Source organism: Ranitomeya imitator, chromosome 4, assembly GCF_032444005.1.
Source record: "Ranitomeya imitator isolate aRanImi1 chromosome 4, aRanImi1.pri, whole genome shotgun sequence".
In the NCBI taxonomy this organism is placed as follows: domain Eukaryota; kingdom Metazoa; phylum Chordata; class Amphibia; order Anura; family Dendrobatidae; genus Ranitomeya; species Ranitomeya imitator.
The window spans coordinates 543358611-543381555 of record NC_091285.1 but is presented as its reverse complement, the minus strand read 5'-3'; positions in this window follow the sequence as shown (position 1 = coordinate 543381555).

The window sequence follows — 22945 nt, the reverse complement described above, 5'->3', positions numbered from 1 at the left end:
TCCCTGACTCAGCTGATACCCGCCTAGGGCTATGGCATTATTATTGGTATGTGCACACAATGCGGATTTTGCTGCGGATCCACAGCGTTTCCGCAGCTGCGGGTCCGCAGCAGTTTCCCATGAGTTTACAGTACAATGTAAACCTATGGGAAACCAAAAACGCTGTGCACATGCTGCGGAAAAAACGCGTCGAAGCGCAGCGGTTTACATTCTGCAGCATGTCACTTCTTTCTGCAGATTCCGCAGCGGTTTTACAACTGCTCCAATAGAAATCTGCAGTTGTAAAACCGCAGTGAAAACCACAGAAAAAACGTTGTAAATCCGTGGTAAATCCGCAATAAATCCGCAGCGGTTTTCCACTGCGGATTTATTAAATCCTCTGCAGAAAAATCCGCAGTGGACCTCTTCTACGTGTGGAAATACCATATAAGTATTTGTCAATATTTCACATCAGTATTTGTAAGCCAAAACCAGGAGTTGGTCAAAAATGCAGAAGTGGTGATGTGTTTCTATTATACTTTTTCTCTGAATGTGCCTCACCTAGTATTGTCTTACAAATACTGATGTAAAATACTGATCAAATTCTGATAGTGTGACTGCAGCCTAAGTGTAAAAAATATATTGAGTTTCTTACTCTTGTCTAATTAATTCATTAAAGGGACACTTTCACCTGAATTTGGAGGGAACAATCTTCAGCCATGGAGGCGGGGTTTTTGGGGTTTTGATCCACCCTTTCTTTAAACGCTGGCTGCATGCTGGCTGCAATATTGGATTGAAGTTCATTCTCTGTCCTCCATAGTACACGCCTGCGCAAGGCAAGATTGCACCTTGTGCAGGCGTGTACTACGGAGGACAGAGAATGAACTTCAATCCAATATTGCAGCCAGCATGCAGCCAGCGGGTAAGGAAAGGGTGGATCAAACACCCAAAAACCCCGCCTCTATGGCTGAAGATTGTTCCCTCCAAATTCAGGTGACGGTGTCCCTTTAAGCTCCACATGTACACTACACGGCACTTCTTTCTCAAACTTATAACATGTAGCTTAGACTAATGGAGGCCAAGCTTTGAAGTGATTCATTCCTTCATTTAAATATTAATCAGGTAGGTATGATTTACTATATTGGCAAATATTACTTTTAAAGTGCAAATAAACTTATGCTAATATTCAATACAGACCTAAAAATCACTTATCCAGCAGCATGAATACAGGCAAGTGCTATGTGTATCCAATATATCATAAAAATAGTGATTGTTGAGAATAAGAATCTATAGTGGATATGCAGTAGTGTATAGGAATAGTTGCTTCCACTGTTGTAAGCTGCTTGTCTGGATGATAACAAGGAAATCAGATAATTCCTACATAAAAATTCAGGAGTCAGCAGTGCCACATGAGCGTCCCCTCACCCTTTCACTTCTAGATAAGCCTTGACTCAGAATGCTATAACCACATCAAGTGGCCCAACCACAACAGCTGACTGTTCATCACAATCAATAAATCAAGAGGCAAAATTTGTTGGGAAGTAGGTGGGAAAACTTGCAAAGTTGGCAATTTAACAAATACTTATTTTCCCATTGAATGTATATATATGTATATATATATATATATATATATATATATATATATATATATATATATATATATATATATATATACCCTGCAAAAAAAAACAAAGGAAGCATATGAGCAACAGAATATAACTCCTGGTAAATCAAACTTCTGTGAAATCAAACTGTCCACTTAGATAGCAGCACTGTTTGACAATCAATTTCACATGCTGTTGTGCAAATGGAATAGACAACAGATGGAAATTATTGGCAATTATCAAGACACACTCAATAAAGGAGTGGTTCTGCAGGTGGGGACCACAGACCACATCTCAGTACCAATGCTTTCTGGCTGATGTTTTGGTTACTTTTGAATGTTGGTTGTGCTTTCACACTCGTGGTAGCATGAGATGGACTCTACAACCCACACAAGTGGCACAGGAATTGCAGCTCATCCAGGATGGCACATCAATGCGAGCTGTGGCAAGAAGGTTTGCAGTGTCTGTTGGCATAGTGTTCAGAGGCTGGAGGCGCAATCAGGAAACAGACCAGTACACCAGGAGACATTGAGGGGGCTGTAGGAGAGCAACAACCCAGCAGCAGAATCGTTGCCTCAGCTTTTGTGCAAGGAGGAACAGGACGAGCACTGCCAGAGTCCTGCAAAATGACCGCCAGCAGGCCACAAATGTGCATGTGTCTGCACAAATGGTTAGAAACTGACTCCATGAGGATTGTCTGAGTGCTCGACGTCCACAGATGGGGGTTGTGCTCATGGCACAACACCATGCAGGACACTTGGCATTTGCCACAGAATACCAGAATTGGCAAATTCGGCACCAGCGCCCTGTGGTCTTCACAGATGAAAGCAGGTTCACACTGAGCACATGTAACAGATGTGACAGAGTCTGGAGATGCTGTGGAGAGCGATCTGCTGCCTGCAACATCCTTCAGCATGACCGGTTTGGCAGTGGGTCAGTAATGGTGTGAGGTGGTGTTTCTTTGGAGGGTGGCACAGCCCTCCATGTGTTCGCCGGAGTTAGCCTGACAGCCATTAGGTACCAAGTGAGATCCTCAGATCCCTTGTGAGACCATATGCTGGTGCGGTTGTCCCTGGGTTCCTCCTAATGCAGGACAATGTCAGATCTCATGTGGCTGGAGTGTGTCAGAAGTTCCTGCAAGATTAAGGCATTGAAGCTATGGACTGGCCCGCCCGTTCCCCAGACCTGAATCCGATTGAACACATCTGGGACATCATGTCTCGCACCATCCACCAATGCCTCGTTGCACCACAGACTGGTTATGAGTTGGTGGATGCTTTAGTCTAGGTTTGGGATGAGATCCCTCAGGAGACCATCTGCTGCCTCATCAGTAGCATGCCCAGGCATTGTAGGGAGGTCCTACAGGTATGTGGAGGTCACACACACTACTGAGCATCATTTCCTTGTCTTGAGGCATTTCCACTGACATTGGATCAGCCTGTTACTTCATTTTTCACTTTAATTGTGAGCATCATTCCAATTCCAGACCTCCTTGGGATATTGGTTGTGATTTACGTTGATAATTTTTAGGTTTTAATGTTCTCAACACATTCCACTATATAATGAATAAAGATTTACAACAGGAATATTTCATTCAGTGATATCTAGAATGTGGGATTTTAGTGTTTTCTTTATTTTTTGAAGCAGTGTATATAGACAGAAGGCATTGGTGCTGGTGAGCCAAGTCCATTTTCCCTATGATATTCCTGCTGTGAGCCGCCCTCCCAGGCAAGCTACCATCAATTAGGAATGTAAGATGCACCACAATCTTATTTAAAACATTTTATTTCCTATTTTGCACCCCAAAATTAGGGAGGCGTCATATGGTCTGCTTTATCTTATATATATATATATATATATATATATATATATATATATATATATATATATATATATATATATATATATATATATATATATATATTTATATTGTGGCCCAGCACTACATAACACCATTCTACCTGCAATTCTGCAATTCAGGGACAGATGCTGTTTAGGTGAGAGTTTTGCATGTACTTTATCAATTAGGTTATTAATCTGTTGTATTATTCACTGCATTGTACTCACAGAAGACTGTTCTAAGATGCAGAATCCTGATTTTACTCACTATTTGTTGACTCTGCTTTTGGCAGTATGAGTAATATGAACAAAAGAGAAGTTTGAGACAGATGCTTTGCAGGATCTGCTAACATTTCTCAATGACCCTATTACTTTAGCCTTTGCTGATGATTTAATATGAATATGCATAATAGTTACATAGCAACATCTCCAGTCCAGAGCTAATTGACCTATATTTACCAGAGAGGTGTAAATATGCACAACAGGGGGCTACAATGCTACACCAGCTGCATTGCTAATAACTGAGTGCATGATAAAGCATGTTGTTGCACTCTGCACCACTAGAGGCAGCGTGACAGAGGTTATAGTGCACATTCAGTCTCATGACAATTATATTATGTATTAGATTTAAATAAATTAGTTTGAAAATTGAAAATAAATTCTTCATATCAAGTGTATAGGTAGTAATATTAGCATTAATACAGTTTGGCAACATTATTATCCAAAGCTATAGTTAATATTAAAGAGAGAAGGAAAGCACCCATAGGCCTTAAACTAATTAGCGATATAAAAAAATCCAGATACTGTACATGCATGTGCTACACTAGGTCAGACAAAAGATAATACAATAAAGCTGTAATAGAACAAGGATTGTTCTATTCAAACATCTTTGAGCTGCGGTTTGTTTTTCCCTAAGAATAACCTAAAGGAGAAGCAACCATGAGTAGGGTTGAGCGACCTTGACCTTTTTAGAGTCAAGTCGGGTTTCGCGAAACCCGACTATCTCAAAAGTCGAGTCGAGTGGAATCGGCCGATTATCGCAAAAAGTCGGGGATCGACCGAAACACGAAACCCAATGCAAGTCAATGGGGGAGCATAGTCGGCAGTGAGTAGAGGCCAGGAAAACATGTACAGAGCCCATGTTAATGGCAAAAACATCCATTCTTGTTACTGAAGCTTGCCAATCTTAATTTAGCTTATAATATTTGTAAGGCATTTGAAATTGGGGGTCATTTGGCTAAAGTTGTGGGGGGTAGGGCTGGTTCAAGTAATTAGTGTGCCCAGTAAATCTGGACCACGTCACGACAGTGGAGCAGGGAGAGGTAAGTATTTCAACTTTGCAAGTGCTGTGATCCTGAGCAAGCAGGGGGGGGGCCCACTCGTTGGCATTGGCACAGGCACAGGGCCCCTCAAAGTACAGCGGTGTGTTTGCACGACGGGGGCGCCTCCCACCGGCAGCAACACTTTTGCGTACTATGAGGGGCCCTGTGCCAGTGACGTCGCCAACGAGTATTCCTCCCCCCACCTGATGAACGAACCTGCACCTTCATCTGCACCTTCCTCTTTGTCCCCGTGTAAGGTGGTATGGTATGCGGGAAGGGGGACCTGACTTTCAGCAGGGTCACAATCTTGCAGTGTAGCGTGCACGGGGAATGTTGCATTATGGGTCAATGTACCAGCAGACTCATCTATCACTGACTGGGCAATGGGCAGGATGAGGGGGAAACAGATATGGGCCCAAAGAATAAAGTGGGGTAAATGCAGTTCAAAATTGGTATCAGGACTAACCAGGGGGCATTGTTTTGTTCAGTGGAGGACAACTGGAATGAGAGGCTGACACAGAGAGTAGGCCCAAATCAGTAAGTATTCTAAATGCAGTTCAAAATTGGCAACAGTAGTAAACCGGCGGCACAGCTTTGTTCACTGTAGGAGAACAGCAAGGAGCGGCAGACACAGATAGAAGACCCCAACCCAACTAGTACGCCTAATGCAATGTTGTTTTCAACAACTACTAAACGAGAGCCAGAAGATCGAAGCAATGGAGAGGCAACCTGGGGAACACCTTGGAGCGGAAGACACGTCTCTACACCCCAGACCCAACTTGTAGGCCGAATGCAGTGTTGTTTTCAACAACTACTTAAGAAGAGCTTTAAGATTGAAGCAATGGAGAGGAAACCTGGAGAACACCTTGGAGTGGAAGACACCGTCTCTACAACCCAGACCAAACTTGTAGGCCGAATGCAGTGTTGTTTTCAACAACTACTAAACAAGAGCTTTAAGATTGAAGCAATGGAGAGGCAACCTGAGCAACACCTTGGAGTGGAACACACCGTCTCTACACCCCAGACCCAACTTGTAGGCCGAATGCAGTGTTGTTTTCAACAACTACTAAACGAGAGCTAGAAGCTCTAAGCTATGGAAAGGAAACCTGGGGAACACCTTGGAGCGGCAGACACCGTTAGTAGGCCCTACCGAAGTAGTAGTAGTAGCCCCAATGCAGTTTTCAAATTCCTATAGGCTGAAAACCAGACTATTGACGCTCAGCTTTTTTAAAAGGAGAACAGCTGTATTGAGTGGCGCAGACAGACACAGGTAGTAGGCCTTAAACACAACATTTGGCTCAATGCAGTTTAAAAAAGGTTACAGGGGTACACAGGCAGCATTGGTCTGTTCAGTGGAGGACAATTTCAATTATGGGCCACAGACAGAGTTTGTATGCCTACTAGTGTTGAGCATTCCGATACCGCAAGTATCAGGTATCGGCCGATACTTGCAGTATCAGAATTCCGATACCGAGTTCCGATACTTTTGTGGTATCGGGAATCGGTATCGGATCCATAGTGATGTGTAAAATAAAGAATTAAAATAAAAAATATTGATATATTCACCTCTCCGGCGGCCCCTGGACATCACCGCTGGTAACCGGCAGGCTTCTTTGTTTAAAATGAGCGCGTTTAGGACCTGAGAATGACGTCGCGGCTTCTGATTGGTCGCGTGCCGCTCATGTGACCGCCACGCGACCAATCACAAGCCGCGACGTCATTCTCAGGCACTAAACTCCTCATTCTAGGAATTTAGGACCTGCGAATGACGTCGCGGCTTCTGATTGGTCGCGTGGTGGTCACATGAGCGGCACGCGACCAATCAGAAGCCGCGACGTCATTCTCAGGTCCTAAACGCGGTCATTTTAAACAAAGAAGCCTGCCGGTTAACCGCGGTGATGTCCAGGGGCCGCCGGAGAGGTGAATATATCAATATTTTTTATTTTAATTCTTTATTTTCCACATTAATATGGATCCCAGGGCCTGAAGGAGAGTTTCCTCTCCTTCAGACCCTGTGAACCATCAGGATACCTTCCGATACTTGGTGTCCCATTGACTTGTATTGGTATCGGATATCGGTATCGGCGATATCCGATACTTTTCGGGTATCGGCCGATACTATCCGATACCGATACTTTCAAGTATTGGACGGTATCGCTCAACACTAATGCCTACTATTAAAAAAAGGATGCTCTATGCAATTTAAAATAGGTTCCAGGGGTACACGGGCAGCAGTGGTCTGGTCAGTGGAGGACTAGTGGAAGGAGGGACCGCAGACAGGCGTAGTAGGCCTAACATAACAAAATTTGGCTGTAGGCATTTTTAAATTGGTTCCAGTGGTACACGGGCAGCAGTAGACAGGTCACTGGAGGACTAGTGGAAGGAGGGACCGCAGACAGGCGTAGTAGGCCTAACATAACAAAATTTGGCTGTAGGCACTTTTAAATTGGTTCCAGGGGTACACGGGCAGCAGTAGACAGGTCACTGGAGGACTAGTGGCAGGAGGGACCGCAGACAGGCGTAGTAGGCCTAACATAACAAAATTTGGCTGTAGGCAATTTTAAATTGGTTCCAGGGGTACACGGGCAGCAGTAGACAGGTCACTGAAGGACTAATGGAACGAGGGACCGCAGACAGGCGTAGTAGGCCTAATATAACAAAATTTGGCTGTAGGCACTTTTAAATTGGTTCCAGGGGTACACGGGCAGCAGTAGACAGGTCACTTGAGGACTAGTGGCAGGAGGGACCGCAGACAGACGTAGTAGGCCTAACATAACAAAATTTGGCTGTAGGCACTTTTAAATTGGTTCCAGGGGTACACGGGCAGCAGTAATAATAATAATAATAATAATAATAATAATAATCTTTATTTATATAGCGCCAACATATTCCGCAGCGCTTTACAGTTTAACAGTTTCAAACACAAAAGTCATAAGTAACAACGTTAACAATACAATAATTAAAGCAAAATAAGACGACCCTGCTCGTGAGAGCTTACAATCTACAAAGAGGTGGGGGAGATACAAAGTAGAGGTGTGTATTTACAATGATGTATTTACAATCATGGTCCAGCCATCTTCAGGGGGTGGGGAATAGATGGGGATAGTGAATGGGCTACACACACACACAAACATAACATAACTTTGATTAGTGAACGTGATAGGCCGCTCTGAACAAATGTGTTTTGAGCGAGCACCTAAAACTATGCAAATTATGGATGGTCCTAATATCTTGGGGTAGAGCATTCCAGAGGATTGGCGCAGCACGGGAGAAGTCTTGGAGTCGGGAGTGGGAGGTACGGATTAGTGCAGAGGTTAGCCGAAAGTCAATTGCAGAGCGCAGTGGTCTGTTAGGCTGATAGACAGAAATGAGGGAGGAGATGTAAGGGGGTGCCGCACTGTGGAGAGCTTTGTGGGTGAGAACAAGTACTTTGAATTGTATCCTGTAATGAATGGGCAGCCAGTGTAACGACTGGCGAAGAGCGGACGCGTCCGAGTAACGATTAGCCAGATGGACGACCCTGGCTGCTGCATTAAGGATGGACTGGAGAGGGGAAAGTCGAGTGAGGGGGAGGCCAATTAATAGAGCGTTACAGTAGTCCAGGCGGGAGTGGATCAGGGCGACCGTGAGGGTTTTAGCTGTCTCCATGGTGAGAAAAGGGCGGATTCTAGAGATGTTCTTTAGGTGTAAGCGGCACGAGCGGGCAAGAGATTGTATATGGGAGGTGAAGGAGAGATCGGAGTCAAACATAACACCCAGACAGCGCGCCTGCTGCCGGGGTGTTATTATGGTGCCACCCACGGAGAGGGAAATGTCAGATTTAGGGAGGTTAGTAGATAGTGGGAGCAGAAGAAGTTCAGTTTTGGAGAGGTTGAGTTTCAGATAGAGAGCGGACATGATGTTGGAGACTGCGGACAGACAGTCAGTGGCATTCTGTAGTACAGCGGGGGTAAGGTCAGGGGATGACGTATATAGTTGTGTGTCGTCGGCATAAAGATGGTACTGAAAGCCAAATCTGCTGGTCTGTCCAATTGGGGCCGTGTAGAGAGAGAACAGAAGGGGGCCAAGGACTGAGCCCTGAGGTACCCCAACAGTGAGAGGAAGAGGAGATGAAGTGGAGCCAGAGAACAGAACACTGAAGGAGCGGTCGGAAAGATAGGAGGAGAACCAGGAGAGAGCAGTGTCCTTAATGCCTAGTGAATGGAGCCTAGAGAGCAGGAGAGGGTGGTCAACAGTGTCAAAAGCTGCAGAAAGGTCGAGAAGAATGAGCATAGAGTGGTCACCATTACGTTTTGCTGTCAGAAGGTCATTGGTCACTTTGATGAGTGCAGTTTCTGTCGAATGTAGGGGGCGGAAACCGGACTGTGAAGGGTCTAGGAGGGAGTGAGTGGAGAGGTAACGGGTAAGGCGGGAGTATATCAGGCGCTCCAAGAGTTTAGAGATGAAGGGGAGATTGGAGACCGGTCTGTAGTTGTTTGTGCAGGATGGGTCGAGGGTGGGTTTCTTTAGTAATGGAGTAATGATAGAGTGTTTGAAGGAGGAGGGGAAAATGCCAGAGGAGAGGGAGAGATTAAAGATTGTAGTTAGGTGACTTGTGACAACTGGAGAGAGAGACTGGAGGAGATGTGAGGGAATGGGGTCGGTAGTGCATGTAGTCGGACGAGAAGAAGAGAGGAGCTTGGAGCAGTAGTCAGGTCATTGGAGGACTAGTTGAAGGAGGGACCGCAGACAGGCGTAGTAGGCCTAACATAACAAAATTTGGCTGTAGGCACTTTTAAATTGGTTCCAGGGGTACACGGGCAGCAGTAGACAGGTCACTGGAGGACTAGCGGAAGGAGGGACCGCAGACAGGCGTAACATAACAAAATTTGGCTGTAGGCACTTGCAATTCTCTTGCAGGGGTACGCAGGCAGCACTGGTGTTGTCAGCGGAGGCCGATTGTAATGAGTGTCTGCCAGTTAGTACTCCAAAAAAATAAATTGATGTTAATGTCTCGCATTACAACAAAACCAAAACACAAAAGGGTGGAATACTTAGGTACAGGGGTGGGCTCCTCTACTGAGTTTTAGACCTAGTAATTTGGCGCTAATTATTTACTGGTGTAAATATAGGACACTGCCCATGACTATGTTAAGTACCTTCAAACATGTCAACACATTGGTATTGTCAGTGCCAGGCACTGAATGATGTCAGTGCATAGACGAAACATCGGTGGAACTGTGAGAGATAATTGTGCAAGTGGTAGAGCAATGTTTGAGCTGGGGGGGGAACTCTCTTGTGGCCGGCGGTACAGGCCCAGGGCCCCTCATGTTACAACAGTGTGTCTGACGTTGGGTGCGCACCACCACCGCCAGAGACACATTATTGTACTATGAGGGACCCAGTGGCAGTGCCGTCGACCAAAAGCGGGCACACCCACCTGTTCAGACACTCTCACGGGTGCTTGCGCCAAGTGGCGAGACCACGGCCCCGTGGGGGGGATTTTGGCCATTTAGGGAGGTGTAAACATGTCGTATGCTGGACAATCAGATGCTGCAAATTACGCGATTGGAAAAGTCAGTCAGAGTAGTCCACAAGCAAGACCTTTTCATAGGAAAGCTAGGTGTCAGCCGGGAAAGGTGGGGCAAAAGAATTCAAAATCCAGTTGTGGTTCATTTTAATGAAAGGTAGATCAACAACATTTTGGGTAGCCAGACGAGTCCTTTTTTCGGTTAATATTGAACCTGCAGCACTGAATACTCTTTCTGATAGGACACTAGCTGCCGGGCAAGCAAGCTCCTGCAATGCATATTCTGCCAATTCTGGCCAGGTGTCTAATTTGGATGCCCAGTAATCAAATGGGAATGACGGTTGAGGGAGAACATCGATAAGGGATGAAAAATAGTTAGTAGCCATACTGGACAAATGTTGTCTCCTGTCACTTTGAATTGATGCTGCAGTACCTGTCCTGTCTGCGGTCATAGCAAAATCACTCCACAACCTGGTCAGAAAACCACTCTGTCCAACGCCACTTCTGATTTCTGCACCTCTAACACCTCTGGTCTGCTGGCCCCTGCAGCTCGTGTGAGAACGATCACGGGCGCTGTGTGCTGGGAATGCCTGAAGCAAACGGTCAACAAGAGTTGATTGTTTGGTTGCTAATATTAGTTCCAAGTTCTCATGTGGCATAATATTTTGCAATTTGCCTTTTTAGCGAGGATCAAGGAGGCAGGCCAACCAGTAATCGTCATCGTTCATCATTTTAGTAATGCGTGTGTCCCTTTTGAGGATACGTAAGGCATAATCCGCCATGTGGGCCAAAGTTCCAGTTGTCAAATCTGCGGTTGTGCTGGGTTGAGGGGCTGTTTCAGGCAAATCTACGTCACTTGTGTCCCTCAAAAAACCAGAACCCGGCCTTGCCACGCCACCAATTTCCCGTGGTCCCAGAAAAGCTTCCTCATTAAAAAAATACTCATCCCCATCATCCTGCTCGTCCTCCTCCTCCTGTTCGCCCGCTACCTCGTCCTGTACACTGCCCTGATCAGACAATGGCTGACTGTCATCAAGGCTTTCCTGTTCCTCTGCTGCAGACGCCTGCTCCTTTATGTGCGTCAAACTTTGCATCAGCAGACGCATTAGGGGGATGCTCATGCTTATTATGGCGTTGTCTGCACTAACCAGCCATGTGCATTCCTCAAAACACTGAAGGACTTGACACATGTCTTGTATCTTCGACCACTGCACACCTGACAACTCCATGTCTGCCATCCTACTGCCTGCCCGTGTATGTGTATCCTCCCACAAATACATAACAGCACGCCTCTGTTCGCACAGTCTCTGAAGCATGTGCAGTGTTGAGTTCCACCTTGTTGCAACGTCTATGATTAGGTGATGCTGGGGAAGGTTCAAAGACTGCTGATAGGTCTGCATACGGCTGGAGTGTATGGGCGAACGGCGGATATGCGAGCAAAGTCCGCGCACTTTGAGGAGCAGGTCAAATAACCCCGGATAACTTTTCAGGAAGCACTGCACCACCAGGTTTAAGGTGTGAGCCAGGCAAGGAATGTGTTTCAGTTGGGAAAGGGAGATGGCAGCCATGAAATTCCTTCCGTTATCACTCACTACCTTGCCTGCCTCAAGATCTACAGTGCCCAGCCACGACTGCGTTTCTTTCTGCAAGAACTCGGACAGAACTTCCGCGGTGTGTCTGTTGTCGCCCAAACACTTCATAGCCAATACAGCCTGCTGACGCTTGCCAGTAGCTGCCCCATAATGGGACAACTGGTGTGCAACTGTGGCAGCTGCGGATGGAGTGGTTGGGCGACTGCGGTCTGTGTCACCGTGTAAGACGGTGGTATAGCGGTCTGTGGACGAGCTCTCGCTTCTGCAGGAGGACGAGGAGGAGGAGGAGGGGGTGCGATAGGCTACAGCCAACTGTTTCCTAGACCGTGGGCTAGGCAGAACTGTCCCAAAATTGCTGTCCCCTGTGGACCCTGCAGGCATCCACCACATTCACCCAGTCTGCCGTGATGGACACGTAACGTCCCTGGCCATGCCTACTGGTCCATGCATCTGTTGTCAGGTGCAACTTTGTACTCACAGATTGCCTGAGTGCATGGACGATGCGCTCTTTAACATGCTGGTGGAGGGCTGGGATGGCTTTTCGCGAAAAGAAGTGTCGACTGGGTAGCTAGTAGCGTGGTACAGCGTAGTCCATCAGGGCTTTGAAAGCTTCGCTTTCAACTAACCGGTAGGGCATCATCTCTAACGAGATTAGTCTAGCTATGTGGGCGTTCAAACCCTGTGTATGTGGATGCGAGGCTAAATACTTCCTTTTTCTAACCAGAGTCTCATGTAGGGTGAGCTGGACTGGAGAGCTGGAGATCGTGGAACTAGCGGGGGTGCCGGTGGACATGGCAGACTGAGAGACGGTTGGAGATGGTATTGTTGCCGCCGGTGCCCTAGATTCAGTGTTTCCTACTACGAAACTGGTGATTCCCTGACCCTGACTGCTTTGGCCTGGCAAAGAAACCTGCACAGATACTGCAGGTGGTGCGGAAAATGGTGGACTTACACTGACGGAAGGGATGTAGCGTTGCTGACTAGCTTCATTGGCCGAGGGTGCTACAACCTTAAGGAACGTTTGGTAGTTAGACCAGGCTTGCAAATGCATGGTGGTAAAATGTCTATGCATGCAACTTGTATTTAGACTTTTCAGATTCTGTCCTCTGCTTAAGGTAGTTGAACATTTTTGACAGATGACTTTGCGCTGATCAATTGGATGTTGTTTAAAAAAATGCCAGACTGCACTCTTTCTAGCATCGGATCCCTTTTCAGGCATTGCAGACTGAGCTTTAACCGGATGGCCACGCTGACCTCCAACAGGTTTTGGCTTTGCCACGCGTTTTGTGCCATCTACGGGCCCGGCATATGGAACCTGTTGCGATGTTGATGCCTGCTGCGGCCCCTTCTCCTCCGCTTCAGAACTACTGCCGCCTGCACCCTGTTCCCCCAATGGCTGCCAATCGGGGTCAACAACTGGGTCATCTATAACCTCCTCTTCTAGCTCGTGTGCAACTTCGTCTGTGTCACCGTGTAAGACGGTGGTATAGCGTTCGTGACGGGGCAACATAGTCTCATCAGGGTCTGATTCTGGATCAGTACCCTGCGAGGGCAATGTTGTGGTCTGAGTCAAAGGACCAGCATAGTAGTCTGGCTGTGGCTGTGCATCAGTGCATTCCATGTCAGATTCAACTTGTAATGGGCATGGCCTGTTAACTATTTCACTTTCTAAGCCAGGAACGGTATGTGTAAAGAGCTCCATGGAGTAACCCGTTGTGTCGCCTGCTGCATCCTTCTCTGTTGCTGTTTTTGCTGAAGAGGACAAGGAAGCGACTTGTCCCTGACCGTGAACATCCACTAACGACGCGCTGCTTTTACATTTACCAGTTTCAGAAGAGGAGGCAAAGGAGCTAGAGGCTGAGTCAGCAAGGTAAGCCAAAACTTGCTCTTGCTGCTCCGGCTTTAAAAGCGGTTTTCCTACTCCCAGAAAAGGGAGTGTTCGAGGCCTTGTGTAGCCAGACGACGAACCTGGCTCCACAGCTCGAGACTTAGGTTCTATATTGTTTTTCCCATGACCACCCGATGCTCCACTACCACTACCATCATTATCAGCTGGCAATGAACGCCCACGGCCACGACCTCTTCCACCAGACTTCCTCATTGTTTTAAAGCCGTCACCAAACTAACGGTATTTGTTACTGTCAAACAACTTACAAGGTGAACTCTAACTTCTGTATGATTTAGATATCCCTTTATAGGTGGGTGAGACCGCAAGGAAAATCAGGCACGATGTTACACACTGTTTTCTGTGGCACCAAATGAGAGAGATGCCACACACGCAGGACTGTCACTCAAGCACAAAGGCCAATATTAATCTCCCACTGTTTTTTTTTTTTCAGGGAGAATTTAGATACCAAATTTTTTTAACAAAAAAACTAGGCTTTCTATGGCCCACTATTTAACCCCTTCCCGATGATGCGTATGCATCATGAAAGTCGGTGCCAATCCGACCTGTGACGCATATGCTGTGTCACAGAATGATCGTGTCCCTGCAGATCTGGTGAAAGGGTTAACTCCCATTTCACCTGACCTGCAGGGACAGGGGGAGTGGTAGTTTAGCCCAGGGGGGGTGGCTGTTGAAAGTGAAACTGCCAATCAGAGCGATTTGTAATATTTCACCTATTATAACTGGTGAAATATTACAATCCAGCCATGGCCAATGCTGCAATATCATTGGCCATGGCTGGAAACTGCCGGCCGGCAGATTCTTTTTAAGTGCATTTTGATCAATGCGATAAAACTTATCGCAGTGGTCAAAATAAAAAAAATAATGAATGACCCCCCCCTTTGTCACCCCCATAGGTAGGGACAATAATAAAATAAAGATTTTTTTTTTTTTAATTCCACTAAGGTTGGGGTAAGAACTAGGGTTAGGGTTAGGGGTAGGGTTAGGGGTAGGGTTAGGGTTAGGGTTAGGGTTAGGGTTAGGGGTAGGGGTAGGGGTAGGGGTAGGGTTAGGGGTAGGGGTAGGGTTTCGGTATGTGCACACGTATTCTGGTCCTCTGCGGATTTTTCCGCTGCGGATTTGATAAATCCGCAGTGCTAAACCACTGCGGATTTATGGCAGATTTACCGCGGTTTTTCTGCGCATTTCACTGCAGTTTTACAACTGCAATTTTCTATTGGAGCAGTTGTAAAACCGTTGTGGAATCCGCAGAAAGAAGCGACATGCTGCAGAATGTAAACCGCTGCGTTTCCGTGCAGTTTTTCTGCAGCATGTGTACAGCGATTTTTGTTTTCCATAGGTTTACATTGAACTGTAAACTCATGGGAAACTGCTGCGGATCCGCAGCGTTTTCCGCAGCGTGTGCACATACCTTTAGAATTAGGCCATGTGCACACGGTGCGGATTTGGCTGCGGATCCGCAGCAGTGTTCCATCAGGTTTACAGTACCAAGTATACCTATGGAAAACCAAATCCGCTGTGCCCATGGTGCGCAAAATACCACGCGGAAACGCTGCGTTGTATTTTCCGCAGCATGTCAATTCTTTGTGCGGATTCTGCGGCATTTTACCTGTTCCTCAATAGGAATCCGCAGGTGAAATCCGCACAAAAAACACTGGAAATCCGCGGTAAATCCACAGGTAAAACGCAGTGCCTTTTACCCGCAGATTTTTCAAAAATGATGCTGAAAAATCTCACACGAATCCGCAACGTGGGCACATAGCCTTAGGGTTAGGGTTGGAATTAGGGTTGTGATTAGGGTTATGGCTACAGTTGGGATTAGGGTTAGGGGTGTGGGGGGGTTAGTGTTGGAGTTAGAATTGAGGGGTTTCCTCTGTTTAGGCACATCAGGGGTCTCCAAACGCAACATGGCGCCACCATTGATTCCAGCCAATCTTGTATTCAAAAAGTCAAATGGTGCTCCCTCACTTGCGAGCCCCGACGTGTGCCCAAACAGTGGTTTACCCCCACATATGGGGTACCAGCATACTCAGGACAAACTGCGCAACAATTATTGGTGTCCAATTTCTCCTGTTACCCTTGTGAAAATAAAAAAATGCTTGCTAAAACATCATTTTTGAGGAAAGAAAAATTATTTTTTGTTTTCACGGCTCTGCGTTGTAAACGTCTGTGAAGCACTTGGGGGTTCAAAGTGCTCACCACATATCTAGATAAGTTCCTTACGGGGTCTAGTTTCCAAAATGGGGTCACTTGTGGGGGGTTTCTACTGTTTAACCACATCAGGGGCTCTGCAAACGCAACGTGACGCCCGCAGAGCATTCCATCAAAGTCTGCATTTCAAAACGTCACTACTTCACTTCCGAGCCCCGGCATGTGCCCAAACAGTAGTTTACCCCCACATATGGGGTATCACCGTACTCAGGAGAAACTGGACAACAACTTTTGGGGTCAAATTTCTCCTGTTACCCTTGGAAAAATTAAAAAATTCTGGGCTAAATAATTATTTTTGAGGAAAGAAAACATATTTATTATTTTCACGGCTCTGCGTTATAAACTTCTGTGAAGCACTTGGGGGATCAAAGTGCTCACCACACATCTAGATAAGTTCCTTTCGGGGTCTAGTTTCCAAAATGGGGTCACTTGTGGGGGGTTTCTACTGTTTAGCCACATCAAGGGCTCTGCAAACGCAACGTAACGCCCGCAGAGCATTCCATCAAAGTCTGCATTTCAAATGTCACTACTTCACTTCCGAGCCCCGGCATGTGCCCAAACCGTAGTTTACCCCCACATATGGGGTACCAGCATACTCAGGACAAACTGCGCAACAATTATTGGTGTCCAATTTCTCCTGTTACCCTTGTGAAAATAAAAAAATGCTTGCTAAAACATCATTTTTGAGGAAAGAAAAATTATTTTTTGTTTTCACGGCTCTGCGTTGTAAACGTCTGTGAAGCACTTGGGGGATCAAAGTGCTCACCACACATCTAGATAAGTTCCTTTCGGGGTCTAGTTTCCAAAATGGGGTCACTTGTGGGGGGTTTCTACTGTTTAGCCACATCAAGGGCTCTGCAAACGCAACGTAACGCCCGCAGAGCATTCCATCAAAGTCTGCATTTCAAATGTCACTACTTCGCTTCCGAGCCCCGGCATGTGCCCAAACAGTAGTTTACCCCCACATATGGGGTATCACCGTACTCAGAAGAAACTGGACAACAACTTTTGGGGTCAAATTTCTCCTCTTACCCTTGGGAAAATAAAAAATTGCAGGCAAAAATATCATTTTTGAGAAAATAATTTTTTATTTTATTTTCATGGCTCTGCGTTATAAACTTCTGTGAAGCACTTGGGGGTTCAAAGTCCTCACCACTAGTGTTGAGCATTCCGATACCGCAAGTATCGGGTATCGGCCGATATTTGCGGTATCGGAATTCCGATACCAAATTCCGATACTTCCCGCGTATCGGATACCGGAATCGGAAGTTCCCAGAATTCAAACTGAACGCAGCAGCCAATGAGGAATGATTGGAAGTGTGGGCACATCCTGTTTAGCATGGTGGGCATGTAAGTACTGGCAAGGCTTGGATTGGCTGCTGAAATGATGTCACTCTGCACTATAAAAAACGCTGCCGCCATTTTGCGCTCACTCTGCTGTGATTTCAGTTAGGGACAGGACGCTGTGTTCTAACTGAGGGCCAGTCGAGCTAGCTAATTGCTTTATTTTCCTTTCCAAAGGCTAATTTAGCAAAACGCTGTGTGTTCTTCACTGTTCACCTTGCTCTTGCCTTGCAGCGCTGTTTTAACAGCGTTCTGCAAGGTCTCTGTGTGTGTGTGTGTGTGCAGCTCACTCTGTAGTCTGTGTGCAGCCATATACCCGGTTATATTCAGCTCAGGGGGGGTTCACACTGCCTCACACAGTTGTCCTTTTTTGCTCTTAGTGCAGCCTGCTGCACATTTTTTCTCAAATTTCCTATTAGTGTTTTTCCACCAGTCTCCAGCTCTATTGTGGAAAAACACTACATAGGATAACCTAGAGGGGGTTTTTTGGGTCTTGCAGCGCCGTTTACGGCTGTCTGCACGGTCTCCGTGTGAGCCCAGCTCGCCCTGTAGTCTGTGTGCAGCCATAGCCGGTTGGATTCAGCTCAGGGTTCGTTACTGGCTCATACCTTGAGAAAAAATTTACTTTTTTTCAAATAGTGCAGCCTGTTTAAAATTTGAAAAAAAAAATTCCTATTAGTGTCTTTCCACTCGTATCCAGCTAAATAGTGGAAAAACACTATATAGGATAACCGAGAGGAGGGTTTTTTGGCCTTGCAGCGCCGTTTACGGCTGTCTACACGGTCTCCGTGTGATTTAAACTAGCTCTGTAGCCTGATCTGCACCAAAAAAAAAAGTTAAGTTCACCAAACACAACTTAACACTTGTGTAGGCCACATTTGAAAAATAATAAAGTTTAGTCCACAATTTACAACATTAGTGTTTCTTACACCTGTTAGGAGGAGCATTTCAGGAATAAGCACACTAAGGCCTTAGTACTTTTCTGCTTATCTTTATCTGTCAACCAAGATGAAGATGGCAGGGAGTAAGGCACGTGGGCGTGGGCGCGGAGCAGGGAGAGGAGCAGGGAGAGGACGTGGTGATTCTGTGCCTGCTGCGGGCGCCGGTGACTCGTCGTCACTCAGTTTCAGCAGGGAACAGTCCTTCATGCGCAGCTTTGTCGGAGAGCGCCGTGCACCGCTGCTACGTGAAGACCAAATTGAAGCCGTTGTCGGGTGGATGGCAGCTAACGCCTCGGCATCGACTTCAGTTAGTGCCACATCCTCTCAGGCACAGAGCACTGGAGAGCAGCCATCTGTCTCTTCACCACCTGCCAAATTGGCCAGGCAGTCAGAGAGCCCAGGACAGGAGCCGTCTCTACTTCTGTTCTCTGAATCTCTTGGCTTGGAAACAGGGGGCCAGCCAAGCAGCATTGGAGAAATGGAAGAAGAGGCAGTGTGCAGTGATGCCCAAAAGATTTATCTCTCTGACTCTGAAGAGGCAGGTGGGCCAGTGCCTCCGGTGACCACAGCGCAGTACGCATCTGATGATGAAACTCAGGTGCCGCTTTCTGATGCGTACTGTGCTGCCGAGACTACCCAGGAGGAGCAGTTGGTGGCAGAGGGTAGTGGAGATGATGAGGTCCTTGACCCATCGTGGCGTGAGGAACAGGAAGGTGGTGGGAGCAGCTCTGAGGAAGAGCTTCCCCTTACGGGCCAATGAGGGAGAGGGAGGGGGAAGACTGCGGAGTCTGTAGCCTCCACTTTGGCACCCGTTAGGAGCCTGTCTCTTTCCAAAGCCAAAAAGGGCGCTCCCAAGACTTGCAGTGCCTAGTCCTTTTTTGACACAGTTGCAGATGACATTTGTTTTGTCAAATGCAAGCTGTGTCATCAGAAAGTAAAAAGAGGTAAAAGTGTCAGCAACCTCAATACCACAAATATGTGGAAACATGTGCGGAACAGGCACGCGGTGGAGTTACAGAAACACAGTGAAGACGTAGGCCAACCAACAGCGGCAGCTACCACCTCTTCATCTCGTGTTGCCTCTTCCTCCACTGTTGTCCAGAGACCTAGTGTAATTCCACCCACAGCACCACCTTCCCAGTCATCCTCACACTCCCAGTCTACTCTACAGCCATCGGTAGTCCAGGCATGGGAGAAAAGACGGGCATTCTCGGCCAACCACCCCCGAGCACAGGCTCTGAATGCAGGCATTGCCAAACTGTTGTCCCTGGAAATGCTCTCGTTCAGGCTGGTGGAGACTGACAGCTTCCGTGACTTGATGGCATTGGCAGTCCCACAGTACAAGATGCCCAGCCGCTTTTACTTCAGCAGGCAGGCTGTCCCTGCCCTGCACAGGCATGTTGAGGCAAACATAAAATATGCGCTACTGAACGCCGTCAGTAGCAAGGTCCACCTCACCACCGATGCGTGGACCAGTCAGCATGGACAGGGGCGATATGTTTCCCTCACTGCCCATTGGGTTAATGTTGTTGAGCCAGGTACAGATCGTGCGAGTGGCGCAGGACGTGTCCTGCCCACTCCAAGGATTGCAGGAATCCAGTCTGTACGCATCGACTCCTCCTCTTACACCAGTTCCTCTGATTCCTCTCTGCAGGATCCGTCACAGTCCACCTCCACATGGACCCGTGAACGTTTACCTATGACCGACATGAGCACAGCCGTGGCCAAACGTCAGCAGGCCGTCTTGAAACTAGTTTCATTGGGGCATCGAAGCCACACAGCGCAGGAGCTCTGGAATTCCATCAAGCAGGAGAGCGATGTGTGGTTACTGCCAGCGAATCTCCAGCCAGGCATGGTAGTGTGTGACAATGGCCAAAATCTGGTGGCAGCTTTGGCCCTTGGCAACCTCACTCACATCCCATGTCTGGCACATGTGCTCAATTTGGTTGTGCAGAGTTTTCTGAGGGACTATCCGGATCTTGATGCCCTGCTGCACAAGGTCCGCCTAGAGTGTGCTCACTTGCGGCGTTCCAGCTTGGCCAGATCCCGCATTGCTGCTCTGCAGCGCCGATTCCGCCTTCCGGAACACCGCATCATATGTGACCTACCTACCCGGTGGAATTCCACGTTACATATGTTGGAGCGGTTGTGTGAGCAGCAGCAAGCAGTTATGGAGTACCAGCTGCATCAGGCGCAAAGAAGTCGCAGTCAGCGCCGATCAGACTTCACAACCACAGAGTGGGCCACTATGAAGGACGTCTGCCAGGTTTTGCGTCCTTTTGATTATTCCACGCGGATGGCAAGTGCAGATGATGCACTAGTCAGCATGACTGTCCCCCTTATCTGCCTGCTTCAGCAAACTTTGCAAGGGTTAAGGGATGATGTGGTGGAAGAGGTGGAGGATGAGGAGTCACCTTTTCCATCAGCTTCTGGAGAGTCAGCGCCACGTGGTTCCTCACAAAGGGGTACGCAGGGGCCAATTTGTGAGGAGGATGAGGAGGAGTCAATGGAGGAGGAAGAGCTCCGTCCAGAGGAGGGAGCGACACAATTGTCCAGTGGTCAGTGTGTACAGCGAGGGTGGGGTGATGACGAGCGGGCAGAGATCATGTCTCAAGCAGGGGACAGCGTTTCTGGGCCAGTTGGCACTCTGCAGCACATGGTGGATTTCATGCTGCAGTGCCTGAGAAACGACCGCCGCATCGACCACATTCTCAACATGCCTGATTATTGGGTGTTCACCCTCCTCGATCCTCGCTACCGGGACAACGTCCAAAACCTCATCCCTGCGTTGACCCTGGAGCGTAAATTGCGGGAGTACCACGACACACTGGTGAATTCCATCATCTTCTCCTGTCCAACTGAGAGGAGTGCTGCTAGTGCTTTACAAAGCAGCTCAGTGCGTCGAGGCAGTGGGGGAGGCTCTGCCCAAAGAGGGAGCAGAAGCAGTGCCTCTGCCCAAGGCAAGCCCAGTATGGCACAACTCTGGCACACTTTTGTGTGCCCGCCCCAAATGTCTACACCATCACCGGCGGCTCCAGTCAGCAGGAGGCAACGGTTCCGTCAGATGGTGACAGACTACATGGCTTGCCCTCTTACTGTACTCCCAGACGGCTCTTCCCCGTTCAAGTTTTGGGTCTCTAAGCTGGATACATGGCCAGAGCTAAGCCAGTATGCATTGGAGGTGCTGGCTTGCCCTGCGGCTAGTGTCTTATCGGAACGTGTCTTTAGTGCCGCAGGTGGTGTACTAACAGACCGTCGCATGCGACTATCCTCCGATAACGTTGACCGGCTTACTTTCCTGAAAATGAACCAGGCCTGGATCTCGCAGGAATTTGCCACTCCTCTGCCTGATTAAGTAATTGGGTGTCATCCAGGTCTCCTGCTGTGTTCATCTTTCTACCACCTGAACTGCTATTCCTGGGCTCCAACACCGCCAGTTGCGGCTCAGAAGTGCAGGCTGCACAGTAAAAACATACGACCCAGTGTTATTGGGTTTCAGTAACGTCAGCTGATCCCCAGCTGTGTAGCCGGCAATGTGTCCTGCGACCGCCACGCTGGCACAACAACCTAAATGTAAGGGAACCTGTCCCCCCCCTCCCCCCGTCGTTTGTTACTGAAAGAGCCATCTTGTGCAGCAGTAATGCTGCACAAGGAAAAGGTAGCTCTTTTTTTTTAGCTCTTTGCACACGCAGAACTTAACACTTATAAAATGTGTTCACTGATACCGTTATACCGTCCCGGAGCTGGGACTTTCCTTCGTAATGTGACGCAGCACAGCCGTCATTCCTACCCCCTTGGTGCCATGCGCTGCCTCCTCAGCGTTGTTTTAAGCTGTCACGGAGCCTGCGCTGTTCTGTTATCCCTTGGGCATGCCCTATTTGCGCTGCCTGTTTTCTGACATAATTTGGTGTCAGGCTGGCTGCGCCTGTGCGGCCGCGCTGCCCGAGATCCCGCCTCGCAGTGTCTTCTGATTGAGTCACACTGCGGGCCTGGGATCCATGGGCATGCGCAGTGCATATCTTCCCCTCGGGCTCTCGCTCATTTCCCTCCGCCTTCTTTAGACTGTGCGCCGTCAGCTGATCCCTAGCATGCCACGGCCGTGACACCGCACAGTCTGAAGAAGAGGGAAGGAGGGGAGTGAGAGTCGAGGTTATGCACTGTGCACGCCCATGGTTCCAAGGCCCGCAGTGGGATTACGTTAGACGAGACTGCGAGGTGGGATCTGGAGCAGCGTGGACGCACAGGCACTGACAGCCTGACACCAAATTATGTCAGAAGACAGGCAGCGCTAATTGGGCATGGCCAAGGGCTAACAGAACAGCACAGGCTCTGTGACAGCTTAAAACAACGCTGAGGCAGCGCACGGCATCAAGGGGATAGGAATGACAGCTGTGCTGTGTCCCATTACGAAGGAAATTCGCACCTCCGGAACGGTTTAACGGTATAAAGGGACACATTTTTAGTGTTTACTTCGGTGTTTGCAAGGAGCATAATTAAAAGAGCAACCTTTTCCTTTTGCATCCTTAGTGCTGCACAAGATGGCTCTTTCAGCTACAAACGTCTTGGGGGGGGGGTTAAAGGTTTCCTTTCAACTTGCTCCAATCAGGCTTCGGCCTACACTCTGTTCCTCTGCTCCTCCTGCTGTCCCTGGGCTCTAACACCGCCATTTGGTGCCTGGAAGTGCTGTGTGCACAGTCA